At 36.4% G+C, this 16,938-nt stretch overlaps 1 protein-coding gene across 1 annotated transcript in view; it reads left to right on the top strand.

Moving 5' to 3' along the window:
- LOC126378011 (kin of IRRE-like protein 1) overlaps positions 1-16,938 on the top strand; it is a 445,390-nt gene that overhangs the window by 163,305 nt on the left and 265,147 nt on the right. The window contains exon 4 of the mRNA XM_050026033.1: positions 14,179-14,378. The gene's annotated coding sequence lies outside the window, so the exon portion shown is untranslated. The remainder of the gene's footprint in view (positions 1-14,178; positions 14,379-16,938) is intronic.

The raw sequence follows: 16,938 nt of genomic DNA, 5'->3' as shown, positions 1-16,938 counted from the left end.
AGAAAAGGTTCAATACGATCTACTCTGAACCGGCGTGCGTGTATGAAGCGATTGATGAATGTGGAGGAAGCAAGAGAAGTGTGTCAGGATCGAAGCAAATGGAATTCTATAGTCTCTGCTTACCCCGGTGGGAAATATGCGTGATTTTATGTATGTATATGTATGTACATTGACCAATTTGGAGATGTCCTTAGAAAAGGTTCAATACGATCTACTCTGAACCGGCGTGCGTTCAGAGTAGATTGTACTGAACCTTTGTCATGTAAGTACTTATGTAGGTATGTTTATTTGATTATTTTTCTTCACGATTAAATTGCAATTGATCGTGTTCTATCTTATTATATTCTTTTTTTTAAATAGTCTCTTTTTTACTTTTATTTAAATTAATTTTAAAAAGTGGAGGTTTTTTGATGAAAATTCCATCTAAATACAATTTTTAAAACTGCGTTTTTATACTGCAAAAACAACATGAAAAATACATATATACATAAATAGTCTATATACGTCCCACTGCTGGGCACAGGCCTCCCCTCAATCAACCGGAGCGGGTATGGAGCATACTCCACTACGCTGCTTTTTCTCTCCACTGCGGGTTGGTGGAAGTGTTTTTACGGCTAATAGCCGGGACCAACGACTTAACGTGCCCTCTGAAAATCGGAATCATATTACTTTTTCAGACAATCAGGTGATTCAAGCCTGAAAGTCCTTACCAAACAAAGGACAGTCTCACAAAGTGATTTCGACAATGTCCCCATCGGGAATCGAACTCGGACCTCCAGATCGTGAGCCTTACGCTCTAACCACTAGACCACGGAGGCTGTTGAACACGACAAATACTTACATAAAACATATACGATGAAATGAAAACAACAGCTTGCAGTAGACATATAAAGCCATAAGAAATATGCAAAGATCGCCAGCTGAGATAAACAGTCTTCTAAAGGTGCTACTGACAGCATAATAGTGCAGCATTATGCTACCTAAAAATAACTCAGTTTAAAAAAAAACGAAACACATTCGTCATCCAAACCGCACCCTAATTTTGAAAACCGGTTTTTGAAGAGCGTTTTACTACCATACTCGTTATGTTTTATCCATTGCTGCGTTTGTTAAGCTATATGTTTCTTTCTTTTCTTTTATTCTAGTATAAGTAGTATTGTACAATACAATACAGTAGTATAGTAGTAGTGTAGTGTAGTAGTAGTAGTGTAGTTATAGTATTGTATATACAATATATTGTAATTACAATACAACTATTACTTGCATATACCACTACACTCTCACTACTACTACTATTCTTTTTTATTTTTTTTAGAGCTTTAAGGGTACTTGTATGTCATATCATGTACTTGTGAATAGTCATTACATTATAATTATCATTATAATAATCAAATCAAATAATTTCGTGATTTATACAATTAAGTCATTCTTATAACAAAAATAAAGGAATCATCAACGCACTTTATCAATACATTTTCCAATTGTTTTTGAGATAAGAATTTTTTACGAAATATATGATAAAGATTAGCATCAACAGTGGCTACATTTTGTTTCTTTTTATTTAGGTGCAATAAAGTATATTTGTATTCGTATATTCGATTACTTCTTTTGATTGACTCTGCTCACCCCATTAGGGATGACGGGCCTGAGTTTACTTTTGTAGAATAAAGACAGCAATGAAAAGCGAATTAAGATATGCAGTCGTTAAGATGCGGTTTTTAGCACACACCTACAATACGATCGTCTTTTGTCGAATACACCCAATGAAGAACAGGTGGTGATGTACACTTGAAGACAATGAAAGTGAATACTTCTTCTTCTATCGTGTGGGTTGTGAGGTGAAGTACCAACCTCAACCACCTTGGTGCCAGGGTTATTATTGAGCCGCGAAAGGCCCCTGACATGGCTCAAGTAATGACTACTTACTCACATCAGTACAATAGGGTCCAACGGCTTAACGTGCCTTCCGAAGCACGGAATACAAAAAAAAAGCAAAAGCAAGTAGAATCAGTGAAGCGGAAGCAGTGAATACTTATAATATTTTATGTTGATTTACTGCCACATGGCTTATGAATTTTAGTAGGTTTACTTTGGTTTTGGTTTCAAATGATAGTGTCATAAAGCTGTCGAATGATTGGAAGTGGAAGCTAGGTTAACATATCCACAACAACAACAAAAAATATTTATTTAAATTGGTATACCAATTACCTACCTTTTGTGTACCTACCAACATTAGGTACACAAAACACTACACAACAAACATAATTAGGTTCATATCCTGTAATGATACAATTTATTGTACACTAAAATATATAAATAAATAGCCTTTCTACGTCCCACAGCTAGGCACAGGCCTCCCCTCAATCAACCGGAGACGATATAGGGCATACTCCTCCACGCTGCTCCACTGCGGGTAGGTGGAGGTGTTAATAATAATAATAAACCATGATGAAAAAATAAAAATATGCTGCTTCTATGCTGTTCTGGGAGCAAATAAAAAACATAGAACACTTTCAGCTGCTTGTCTTCCCGGGCATGTCGTAAAAACCGACAGAGGGATTGCGTCCTCTAACATGATGGACTAATTTTATGGGCGATAGGCTGATCCCTTATCACCATAAGGTTCATCATATCCATCTTAGGACTTCGTATCAACAGTGGCTGCAAGTTGTCTTTGATTACTTGTGGCTCTGCCCACCCCATTTGGGATTACGGGCGTGAGTTTATGTATGTATGTATGTAAAAAATAAAAAAATAATAATATTTTTTTCAGTCGCGCTTACTATTAGTACCTACACTATTACTATGACTTTTTATATTCAAGACATACCCACTTTCGCTGCCATGCGGTGTATTCTTAGCCATTGTCAGCACCTGCGCGACGGGTGTTTCTTTAACCCCTGAACCGTTGCCCACTGACGAATTACCACAGATACTAAAATACGTATAGTGTAGTATCACTTCCCTATTTGGTGACTCATAAATTAGTTTTTTTTATGATAGAAGCATAGAATAAATATTTACGGTAACGGTAACTCTACCCCGCACCAATTCCTATCGGGTGCCGAGCTGGAATTACCTCACCCTCTCTGGGTCTTGAACGTGCATATGAACAACATATATCAATATATATATAAAAACATTATGCATGTACGTAAAAATGTATCTCTCCTTCCGAGAAACTGTGAAAGGCATACTTACAATACAAGAAATAAAAATAAAATTGCTATTCAAAATTCTGTATTAAGTAAATTAAATTCATCTTGTTTGGGGTTATGTATACGTTTATCAATAAAATACCAGATAATATTTTAAATTTGTCAGAAAATAAATTTAAAGCCTTGATGATGATGAAGCGGCCAGGTACGCAGGATATATTAAGGTGCGCAGACGTTCGCGCAAAACGCAGGCGCACACACTTGTCTTGCCCCTCCTATAAGATTAATGACTACCTAAATGATAAAAATGTCTGGTGGTACCCTTACATTACACGTTATTTAATAACTAGAGGAACACATTCAATTGATTTAAAAGATGTGTTGCTGTTGCAGTTTCTTGTCATTTCTTCTCCTCAGCCATAACACCTTGCGAAATGACGTAAATTCAAAAATGTTACATTGACCTTCAACAAGTTTATCCATGATAATTACGTTGAATAAATGATGCTGATTCTGATAACAGAACATAAGTTCACGACTATATGTCAATTAGGGTAGTCAGAGGTACATCCATCGCAAGATGAACCAAGTACCCACACCTCACCTATAGTTTGTATTGTTTGTTAGAATGCTCTAACTTGCTACTACTATTATTTTTGCACAAAATGTCCCTATACCCATGTGTTGCCTGGAAGAAATTGCTACATGAGAAATAAGGCCGCCTTTCTGTATCCGTTGTCCTTGTTTCTGTATCTTGTGTCCATTATGTTCAATAAAGTTTTTCCCCGTGGGGACATATCACAAAAATCACTTTGTTAGGCTTAGTTTGGTTAGGACATTACACACTGATCACTACCCGTAGGTCCCGGTTATGTACTACTTACTCATGTAAGTAAGTAGTTGTTACGAGCCATGTCAGGGGCCTTTGGCGGCTCAATAGTAACCCTGACACCAGGGTTGATGAGGTTGGAAATTCACCTGACAAACGACACGATAGAAGAATAAAGCTTTTTTAGATATCTACAATACAAATACACTTTATTGCACCAAAATTAAAAGAAATAATTACAAAAAGTCTCTTAACTAAGTACATGGCAAATGGCGGCCTTATCGCTTAAAGCAATTTCTCCAGACAACCATAAGGTAAGGAAAAAGGTAAAAAAAAATATCTATCTACCGAGCTGTATTTCTCTTGCCCTGAGCTTTTTCCCTAAAACCTAAGCTGTCGAAAAATAGCCAAGCCTCTCAGTCAGCACCACACCACGCCGCTGTGGTGCGGGCAGCGTGGGAGGGTCACACAGCGAGCACTGAGTGTGACGACTCGGGTTACAGATAAGGTGGTCGCGTCGATTGACTTATACAGGGGGATGTTTTTTTTTTAACATTACTTAAATAAATTAAAAAAAATACTGTACTGTCTACTTTCTTTATAAATTAAATCATAGTAAACATATAAAACAATACTTAAAATACAAGTGCAATAATATTGTTAAAATATAGTATGATAAATATAAATTGTATGACAAATTGAAATTGTATTGTTGCTGTGTGACTAATAATTAAGTATGTTGTCCTCTCTACCAGTTGCAGTGCCCTTACCGGGTCCATGTTGATACTATAATTGCTCTGAAGCAGTTTCTACCAGGCACACCACAATAGGGTCGTGAACTAGGGGCAAGATAAATTATGAAATTTTGATTACTGAATAAAGCATTTTTAACGTAATAATACATATATAGTCCGACATTTTATCACGGTTTTCTATGACGTCACAGTGTGCTTTTTCTTACAAATTCCATAGTAATTTCGTGTTTTGACGTGGACTAAAACCCCGATACGAACGCCGAACGCCGGTGGTCGACAATTTCCCTCAATCAGCGCTTATCGCTATCGACCCATTAGGGTCGATCAATTCTATCAAATATTCATCCTCTCAGACGACGCCCTGAGCCGAGGTTCGGGCACAACTGGGCACCCTCAGGCCTGTTGTCTTAAACGTTGTACCGGGTGAGAGCCTTCAGCGCTCCCCATTTGTCTCAAAAAAAGACGTTTACTAAAAAATCAATTGATTTGACTAGTTGGAAACTAGCATATAAGTACTTTAAAATCACGAGCCGAAATGATCGCGATCGACCACTATGAATTCTAAAATAGGTAACTTGAAATCCTCCGAAGTCCATTTGCATCAAACTAATCCTTTTGTCCCGGTCACAAATTGGTGATTTCCATAATTAATGGCGGCTGTACATGGGTATTGACACCCGAAAACACATTTTCCAAATTCACGATCAGTTTCAACCCTTTGGGGTTTAACAGACATTGTTTTATGGGATTTGAGTGTACCTTCTATTTACCTGCGTGAGTGTTTTCGTACCAACTTTATAACATAACAAATACTTTATAATACAAAAACATCTCACGCCCGTATTCTCCGAAGGGATGGGCAGAACTACAAATAATATCAAGAAACTATTTGCAGACACTTTTGATACATAGGGTGGTATTAATAAACTAACCTCAGCTTCGAGACTGCCATCAAGATCATGTCAATGTGACAGTTCTCATATAAAAACAGAGACTTGAGCATGATCTTGAGGGCAGTCTCAGCTGAGATTCGTCTATTAATACCACTCATAGTCCTAAAGTGGATGATGATTTACCGTATGATGATAATAAAAATACATTATTATAATTAGATAGGTAGTACAATAGCCGGCCTTATTGCTAAGGTAGCAATCTCTTCCAGCCAACCTTTAAGTATAGATGATGATGACATATGTCTATTATATTTCAACTGGTATATTCGGTTGCAACACTAAAAGAATAAGAATTATTGTTATTTTATAAAGTGATTTATATCTGTATGTATTTTTCTTACATTTTAAAACACCCTGTGCTCAGCACAGAAGTGAACTCAAGACGCCTCACTCCCCTGTTAATAACCGCACGATTTGAACCTATGAATAAATCCCATTCATTCGCCGTGGGACCGACATAATTACTACACACTAGATAACTAGTACAGTCGACGTGGTAAAATATATCTTCATTTTCTCTGTAGGAGAATGAAATTGCACGGATGAGAGCTCTAAGCGCTCCCCATTTGTCCAGTCAAGTAAAATTCGGCCATGTCCATGGCTCATACATACATATACAGCCTATATACGTCCTACTGCTGGGCACAGGCTTCCCCTCAATCAACCGGAGGGGGTATGGAGCATACTCCACCACGCTGCTCCAATTAGGGTTGGTTTTGAAGTCCCAACTCATAGTGCCCCCTTTGGTGTCCAACCGCGAAGTCCACAGAACACTGGCCACGTTACCCCTCTGTATCGCTAGACTGGGCCTGGGACTTGGCAAAAGAACTGCCTGGTAGAGTCGGCGTTGAATATTATTTCTGTATATTTTATTGAAAAGAGAACCATATTGAAGACTATAGAGAACCGGAGAGGAAATATGATTGGCCACCTGATACGACACGATTCATTTATAACAAACATCATAGAAGGAAAAATTGAAGGGAATAGAGGAAAGAGTAGACCTAGGAGAACATTTATGAAACAAATAAAAGAGAAGGTGCAGGTCGTGTCGTATCGGGAGGTGAAGGTTTTGGCGGGAAGAAGAGAGGAATGGCGATTATTCCACCGACAAGAGCGCAGCTCTTAAATGAAGAGAGAGATTATTTTATTGATTCACCAAGATAAACAAAATTAGACACACTTAAACAGTAGCTATAAGAATTTTATCCATCTTACTGTACGATTTAAAATTACCAAACGACCGATCGAAATGGTCGAGACCGTCGGGACATAATCGTTAAATTTTTGATGTGTGGATGTTATAAAGAAATCCGTAATTAAGGACGATCATTAACCATATTAAGAGAACACTGCTTTGATTTATCTCCAAGAGCTACGGTCTTGTCGGTGTAGCATTCTCCATGGTACTTCTTTAGGGAAAAAATAAAAATAAAACAACCCCGAACAAAAAAAGTATACTAACAGCAGACCAGCTCAGTGGTTCCAGAAGACATTAGTGTTTCAAATGTCTGAGCGTGTAACACTCCTATCACACCTAACAAACGACCTGATGACCTTGAAGACCTGAACCGATTTCCACCAAACATAGTTAAGAACACTCTCGACTGATATACCTTTCAAACAAAAAAGCCGCATTAAAATCGGATCATCCGTTTGGGAGCTACGATGCTACAGACAGATACCCACATTTACACACGTCGTTTTTGCGTCTACACCTCTGTCTGTCTTCCCCTTTGTGGATGCAGATGTGACGCCATGTAAAGTTTTTTAAATATTTTTTAATTAGTTATTATTTAATTTAGATTTAAAATGTATTCCTGTGTATGTTTGTATTGGTATTTGCAAATATCCAAGCCTACTCAATATTATTAAAAACAAACATTGTCATTCAATCGTAAATTCACTTGTTCAATACTCGTTCATAACTCAATCATTCATTCCATCAGTCACACTGTATTTTTCTTTCACTTTAAAATAATTCGTTAAACGAGCAAGTTGTTTTCTTTACCTGCGCCCACCTTTGCAATAGGTTATGGGCCCAGACCGCGATTTATAATTAGTATCCTATAAAGTGAATACGAATAAAGTAAACAAGACATTATAATAGTGTTAAAGTGTCCGTAATTTGTATATAGTGATAATAATGGATTCACGAAGCAAAAGAAACATTCAACCGTTCAACGGCGAAAGATACAGTACGTGGAAGTTTCGCATAAAATCACTTTTAGAAGAACTTCAAGTTATTTGTGTTATTGAAGATCCAATGCCTGCGGAACCTAATGCTGAATGGCTGAAGAAAAATATAATTGCTAAAGGTACAATTATTGAGTATTTGAGTGATTCGTTTTTGAGCTTCGCAAAAGATTCTGCTACCGCCAAATCTATAATACAAGGACTAGATAATATATACAAGCGAAGAAGTTTAGCTACACAATTAGCATTGCGTAAACAACTACTGAATTTGAAGTTACAACCAGATGAAACATTATTACAACTTTTTACAAAATTCGATAATTTGATTACCGAAATGATCGCTGCGGGTGCCAGGCTAGATGAGATGGATAAAATATCCCACATTCTTCTCACACTACCTACATCTTATGATGGTGTGATCACGGCATTAGAAACGCTTGGTGAAGAACATCTGAATTTAGTTTTAGTGAAAACACGCCTGTTGGATCAAGAAGTAAAACTGAAGGCTGAAGTTTCGACAGAAGTGAAGGTTTTATATACAGGAAACAAACGATTTTCGGGGCAAAATCCCTCAACCGGACCAAACAACAAAAAAGTAAACTACCCCCAAGAAAAAAATAATAATTTTCAAAACAAAAATTCTAACTACAAGATTACGAAGATGTATTGTGATCACTGTGGACGGCGTAACCACTTCAAGAAAGACTGCCGTTACTTCAAGAAAATACAACAAGGTGGCCAATCTACCAGCTCCAACAAGACGGTCAACAATGTACAAACATGTAACGCAGTTCAAACCTTCAACAATGACGAGGACAGTTTCGCTTTTATGTTATCAAAATGTAAGTTACCCTATGCTGCTGACAATCATCTAAGTAACAATGAAATTTGTTTTCTTTTAGATTCTGGTGCGACCGATCACATTGTCAATACAAGGGATGCATTTACGTCGTATGTTGAATTACCCACACCTTTAAAAATAGGAGTTGCGAAGAACGGCGCCTCCATTCTTGCGTTTGGTAAAGGACAAATTGAGGTAACCACAAATTTAGGTATTCAAGGAACCATTGACGACGTGTTATTTTCACCGGAGGTTCCTTACAATTTATTATCGGTAAATCGCATACAACAGAGTGGAATGTCGGTTGTTTTTGGTAATAATGGAGTTCAAGTTTACAATAAAAACAATAAATGTTACATGACTGGAGAAAATACTAACAATCTTTTTAGTATCACTTTTGAAATAAATAAATCTCAATGTAATTTAAATGTTGCTCAAAACAAATCAGATCAAAATCAGGTAAAAACGTATAATTTATGGCATAATCGATTAGGTCATTTAAACAAACAAAAATTTAATATACTCAAAAATTTTATTGATGAAAATGATTAGAAAATAATAGATGACGTCACACCTACTGATGAATTATGTGAACCTTGTATTCTTGGTAAACAATCTCGATTGCCTTTTGCAAAGAGTAAAAACAAATCATATAATATTAACCGACCACTTTATATTGTTCACTCTGATGTATGCGGCCCGATAACTCCATCAACTGTTGATGATAAAAATTATTTTGTTACATTTATTGATGATTTTACCCACTATACAGTTACATATTTAATGCATTCAAAATCAGAAGTTTTAAATTGTTTTAAAGATTATGTAGCAAAGAGTGAAAATTTATTTAATCTAAAAGTGACTAATTTATACTGCGATAACGGGCGAGAATATCTTTCCACTGATTTTAAAGCTTTTTGTGTTTGCAAGGGAATAACGTACCATTTGACGGTACCATATACGCCACAACAAAATGGTGTAGCAGAGCGCATGAATCGTACATTGACCGAAATGGCTAGAACATTGGTCACAAGTGCGAAGTTAGATAAATCTTTTTGGGGTGAAGCTATATTAACAAGTACATATCTAACAAATAGACTGCCCACAAAAGCGCTTACAGATTATAAAACACCATACGATATGTGGCACAATAAAAAACCAAAAATAAGTCATTTAAAAATATTTGGTTCGACAGCTTATGTCCACGACAAAACTAGAAGAACAAAATTTGACGATAAATCTTTTAAAGCCATTCTAGTCGGTTATAGTCCAAATGGGTACAAATTATTGAATATTGAGAATAATCAATTTATTATTGCCCGAGATATTGTATTTGATGAGACAAATTTTGAAACTTCTAGACCTGTCACTAAGGACATAGTTCAAAAACCCCCCGAAATGGTCGATAAAGAACCATATCAAATTCCCGCCGAAATTAATAAGCCCGATAATGAATCGGCAAAGTTAATAGGCAACAAACACAAACAGCTACCTAACGATAACTCAGAAGCTGGATCTTCATCCGGCAAACTGAGACGTAGTGAAAGAATTCTCAACATACCTGCAAAAGATTATAAGCAGATGAATGATCCCGACTTATTTTTGTCGCTCACGACTGCTCAATCGCTACCGATCACGTACGACGAAATTTTTGATAGAAGTGATTCGGACAAATGGTTAAAAGCCATAAATAGCGAGATTATGTCACTTCATGATAATAAAACTTGGACACTTGTTGATCGACCAGATAATGTAAATATAGTTAGTTCTAAGTTGGTGTTTACGATAAAAAACAATGAATCTGGTGAGCCTACACGATATAAAGCGCGATTAGTTGCACGAGGCTTCACTCAACAATACCTTCAGGACTATGACGAAATGTTCGCTCCAGTTGCTCGCATATCTACTTTTAGATTTATTTTAGCACTGGCTAATCAGTTTGATCTACAATCACATCATATGGACGTAAAAACTGCTTTTTTAAACGGTGTCCTCAAAGAAGATATTTACATGGAAGTACCAAAAGGTGTTGTAGCTGAACCAAATCAAGTCTGTAAATTAAATAAAACACTTTACGGTTTAAAACAATCTTCTCGATCTGAGCGTTTCGATCATGCCCTTAAGGCTATTGGTTTTAAAAATTCGCAAGTTGACCCCTGTCTATATGTTCTAGATAAGAATAATATAGATCAAAATATATATATCGTACTTTATGTAGATGATTTGATTATTTGTGCGAAAAACAAACAACATTTACAATTGTATAAAAATCGTTTAATGCAGGAATTTCATATGACTGACTTACAAGAGATTAAGTTGTTATTAGGCATAAAAGTTGAGCGAAGTGAAGGGAAGTTGACATTAGACCAATCATTGTATCTCCAAAATGTTTTGAACAAATATTCTATGAGTGAATGTAATCCTTCTAAATCACCTTTTCCATCTAAATTAGATTATGATGCTTTAAATTCCGACTCATATTATGATGCACCATGTAGAAATGTCATAGGGTGTCTGATGTACGCCATGCTTTGTACGCGACCAGATATATGTGCTGCAATAGGAATTTTAAGTCGGTATCAAAGTAAAACTAATGAAGAATTATGGAAGTGTTTAAAACATCTTTTGAGATACATAAAAGGGACTATTAATTTAAAACTGACCTATAACAAATGTGATTTTAAACAACTGGTTGTTGGCTATGCAGATTCTGATTGGGGAGGCGACTTAGTCGATAGAAAGAGTACAACAGGGCATATATTTAAAGTGTTCGATAATTGTACAATTTCGTGGAATACACGAAAACAAAGCACAGTCGCCGCCTCCTCAACAGAAGCTGAATATATGGCCTTGTTTGAGGCTGTCAGAGAAGCGATATGGTTAAAATCGTTATTGACAAGCATACTAATTCCAATACAACAGCCAATAGTTATCTTTGAAGATAATAACAGTTGTATAAGTATCGCTAATAATCCATCAAATCACAAAAGGTCTAAACACATAGATATTAAGTACCATTTCACTAGAGAACAAATTGCTAATAAAGTAATAAAGCTAGAGTATATTTCTACAGGAAACCAACTGGCTGATATTTTCACGAAAATGGTGCCTACACCGAAGTTCTTAGAATTAAGGCAAAGATTAAACTTAATTTAATTTTGTATTTTTATCAAAGTTAAAATTTAGAAAAATGTTTTTGTTAATAATCAGATTAAATTTAAAATAAGTATATCTTAATTAATATTGTATACTTGTAAAAATATGCTTGAATATTTGAGGGGGACTATTGGTATTTGCAAATATCCAAGCCTACTCAATATTATTAAAAACAAACATTGTCATTCAATCGTAAATTCACTTGTTCAATACTCGTTCATAACTCAATCATTCATTCCATCAGTCACACTGTATTTTTCTTTCACTTTAAAATAATTCGTTAAACGAGCAAGTTGTTTTCTTTACCTGCGCCCACCTTTGCAATAGTTTGTTTTGTGCAATAAAAACATTTGTATTTTTAAAAAAATAACAGTCTACAAATTAAAAAAAGAAAATCAGAATCATGCTAAACACAGAAACCGCCGTTCGCTAAATACTAGGAAATCAAATACTCATTTATTTTCCTATACTTAACCGAGCCTTTAATTTGCCATGAGAATTAGATTTCTATAGGTCTGCCCACCCTGTAATGGGGTAGTGCGAACTAATATCATCAATGCCTGGTGATTACTATATGAGTGTTACACGACAACTATGAATTGGTCGTCATTAAGTAGAAAACTTCCATCGTAGTCCTGTTTGCGTTGGGGTCACGATCTGGAGGTCCCGGGTTCGAATCCCGATAGGAACATATCACTTTGTCAGCCCTGCTTTACTAAGGACATTGCAGACAGCGCAGGCTGAACAACCGATTGTCCGAAAGTAACATGATCCGTGCTTCGGAAGGCACGTTAAAACGTCGGTCCCGGTTATTACTTACTGATGTAAGTACGTAGTTGTAACATGAGTCACCAGGGTTGATAAGATCGGTCATCCACCTCACAACCCACAGGGTTGAAGAAGAAGCATTAATGCGAAGGAGATAACGGACAATTTCTCACCTTAGTCAAGTTGCAAACGATTTGATAATCTGAGAGATAAAGATGTATGTAATATTTAATGATAATAAAATTTATTAATTGTGTAAAAAAGTACATAATATACATTTAACATAACATACATAGTAAGTATAATAAATACAAATTGTATCGCTGAATAATAATTAAGTATGTTGTCCTCTCTACCAGTTGCAGTGCCCTTACCGGGTCCATGTTGATACTATAAATACTTACTTCTGTATTTTTATAATACCACAATATGTACGAACACATGGTCGCAATAAAATACATATTTCTAAAAACATTAGAAGTGAGCCTGTGTTTCAAATGATAGAAGGTGACATAAGGTGCCATGATTAGATTGACATGTCACTTAATGTCAATCCCATAAATTTTTATCACTGTCACTGTCGACTGTCATAATAGTTTGTAACTTGACTAAATCCGCTGCTTACACAAGTTATGACTGTATAAATGCTAATCAATTTCAAACACGACAAAAATATCATCATCATCTTCCTAGCATTATCCCGTTATTCACAGGGTCTGCTTACCTAACCTGAAGAATTGACAGGTCCGGATTTTTAAATGCTTATGTTCATTAAAACATCATAGAAGGAAAGCTAGAAGGAAAGAGAGGAAGGGGAAGACCAAGAAGAGGTTACATAGAACAGATTAAAGAAAAGGTTAACGTCGTGTCTTATAGGGAAGTCAAGGAATTGGTCTTTGATAGACTGGAATGGAAAATGCTGCACCGACAAGAGCGTGGCTCTTAAATTGATGATGATGTAAATTACATGCCTGTCTGACTTTCCAACCCGCGAAGGGAAAACCAGCCCAATACAGATTAGGTCATATACCTCCGAAAATGCATTTCTCGGGAATGTGGGTTTCCTCACGATGTTTTCCTTCACCGCCGAGCACGCGCGCACGTGATAATATTTATGATCCAAACATGAATTCACTACCACAGCTAAATACGACATAAATAATCCAACACATAATCCTTACTTACTTACCATGATACATAACATTTTTTCTTCTAGACTAGAAAATTGTAATCAACATTCCATTTAAAACATTCTAAACATTTACCTAAGCCGTCCTAACCTGTCGTCTTAAGTGTCCTGAGCTTGATAACATAAGTAATCGGTCCTGATACCTCGCAAGGCTAGTTGTGAAGTAGTCCAGTTATACAGTTATACACGTTCCTTCCGCATTCCTGAGGAAACGGAGTGACCAGTAGAGGGGCAATGTAATGATTGTGTGGTGTAATTGTTGGGTGTTGCCAGGAATGTCGGAATAAATGGATAAATGAACATATCTGAGAATGACATATTTTGTGTGTACAGGTAAATTCATCATCATCAGCCCATTAACGTCCCCACTGCTGGGGCACGGGCCTTCCCTATGGATGGATATGGAGATCGGGCCTTAAACCATCACGCGGGCCCAGTGCGGATTGATGGTCATTAACGACTGCTAATGCAGCCGGAACCAACGGCTTATCGAGCCTTCCGAAGCACGGAGGAGCTCGAGATGTAAACTACAGGTAAATTATTTATTACAAAATTTAAGACACAAGGCTTGAGGGTACCCTGTTTATACTGTTTATATATAAGGCATCTATTTTAGCCATGGAGGCGGCTAATATGCTCGCGACAACAAACTCTTCAGAACCCCGATACCGACCCTGCCGGCATGATCGACCACTTGCCTCATTCAGCGCTTACCGCTATCCAAATTCAAAAATATCTTTATTCAGTAGGTAACATAGTTACACTTTGAATCATCAAATTTTTCGCCTAAAACACACACAAAACTGCAGCTTCTCACAACCTGTATATCCGTCCACTAGCGTCGATTAATCCTTTCAAATATGAAACGATGCCGTGGTTCGCGCAACCGCGAACCCTCAGGCCTGTTATCTTAAGTTTTGTACCGGGTGAGAGCCCTCAGCGCTCCCCATTTGTCCGGCCAAGTAGTTGATGCCATTTGCGGTAAATCTACAATAAGTCACGTATAAAGAAAGTCACCTACTTTAATACACAATATATTTTTTCAACTCTTTATTATTTCTTCCTGCATTAGGCTGGTTTTCCCTTCGCGAATTGGAAGGTCAGACAGGCAGTCGCTTCTGTAAAAAAACCGGACCTGTCAAATCTTCATGTTAGGTAAGCGGACCCCGTGAAACACGGGATAATGCTAGGAGGACGGTTATTTTTTTAACTCTTTATAACGAAAGCGTCGGTTATAAGTTACTAATTTAAAAAAAAAAGGATAATTAACGTTCCTACGTTTTTTCCTAAAGGTCACCATACACATATTGCGGTTATTTTACATAATTATTGAATGTACAATTTAGTTCTAGTTAGGTATATTAAGTGCATTCATGCATAGTTTATGCATGAATGTATGGAAATTGGTTTGCGTGATAGTTTTTAGTAGAATGCTGAACTTGTTCTCAATGTTTTTTATTCCAAATTACCTTGTTAATGCCTCCATGTTGGATTGGGAGCGAATAAAAAACATAGCACATGTTCAGCTGTTTGTCTTTCCAGGCATGTCGTAAAACCCGACAGGATGGTATGCTTTCTAGAAATCAGAATCATTTATGCAACATTTTTGAATTTACGTCATTTCGCAAGGTGTTACGGCTGAAGAGAAGAAATGACAAGAAACTGCAACAGCAACACATGTTTTAAATCAATGGGGGTTCATTACAAGTTATTTAATAACTAGAGGAACACATTCAATACCAGACATTTTTATCATTTAGGTAATCATTAATCTTCTAATAGGCTTTTTTACATAAAGTAAGCTTCACGTGAGCTTTAAATTTATTCTCTGACAAATTTAAAATATTATCTGGTATTTTATTGTAAAAACGTATACATAACCCCAAAAAAGATGAATTTAATTTACTTAATCTAGAATTTTGAACAACAATTTTATTTTTATTCCTTGTATTGTAAGTATGCCTTTCACAGTTTCTCGGAAGGAGAGATACATTTTTACGCACATACATAATGTTTTCATAAATATATTTTGACTTGCGACCGTCAGTATATTTATTTCTTTAAACAGCTCCCTTAAAGAGTCCCGACAACGCAGATTATAAATAGCGCGAACTGCCCTTTTTTGAATAATGAAAATAGTTTCTACATCAGCGGCTCGACCCCATGATAGCATAAGGTTCATCGTATCCAGGTTTCACTTTCGGTTAAAAATAAAATTACGAAAGCAGTATATAAAGTGAAGGTTGGTGGTAGGGCTGGCAAAGGAAGACCTATACCGACGTACATTGACCAAATTGGAGATGTCCTTAGAAAGAGTTCAGTACGATCTACTCTGAACCCGCGTGCGTGTATGAAACGATTGATGAATGTGGAGGAAGCAAGAGAAGTGTCAGAATCGAAGCAAATGGACTTCCATAGTCCCTGCTTACCCCGGTGGCAAATAGGCTTGAGTTTATGTATGTATGTACATAGCTACAGATAATTAAGAAAACACGGATAACAAGTTACATTCACAAGTTAATCAAAGAACAAGCATTTTCATGTTTAAGTGCTTTTTCAGTTAAGTGTTACAGATTTTTTATGAGCACTAAGGGGGCAATCATGGTCTTAGTTAAATAACTAGAATAACCTACTATTATAATTATACATTTAGAATACAACCATTATTTAATTATGACTTTATATTTAACAATAATTATTATTATTTTATTATCAAGTCGCGAGACTGATTCCATTTGATAATTCATTAGATTTGATTCTAAAAAATATTAACGCAATTTTTTGAAATAAATAAATTAAAATAAATGTAAAAATCATAAAAAATAAGAAAATAAAAATAAATGTTCAATTCAGTCCTTTATGTATATATAGAACGCTAACTCTACGCCCCGCACCAAATCATATCGGATGCCGACGGCCCTCTGTATCATAATGACCGTAAGCTAAGGTGCAAGTGGGAGCGCGTGGACTGTCTGTCTCTCTCACACTTACGTGTTAGAATGAGACGTGTAAAACGGTAAGAATGTGGTATTTGCAACGAGAACGAGCAGAGGAGTGGGTAGCTCACTGGGACGGGCCAACCTATAAAATGCT

This window comes from Pectinophora gossypiella, chromosome 25, assembly GCF_024362695.1.
Source record: "Pectinophora gossypiella chromosome 25, ilPecGoss1.1, whole genome shotgun sequence".
Lineage (NCBI taxonomy): Eukaryota > Metazoa > Arthropoda > Insecta > Lepidoptera > Gelechiidae > Pectinophora > Pectinophora gossypiella.
Note: the sequence above shows the minus strand (reverse complement) of the source record. Positions and strands in the feature narration are given on the sequence as shown.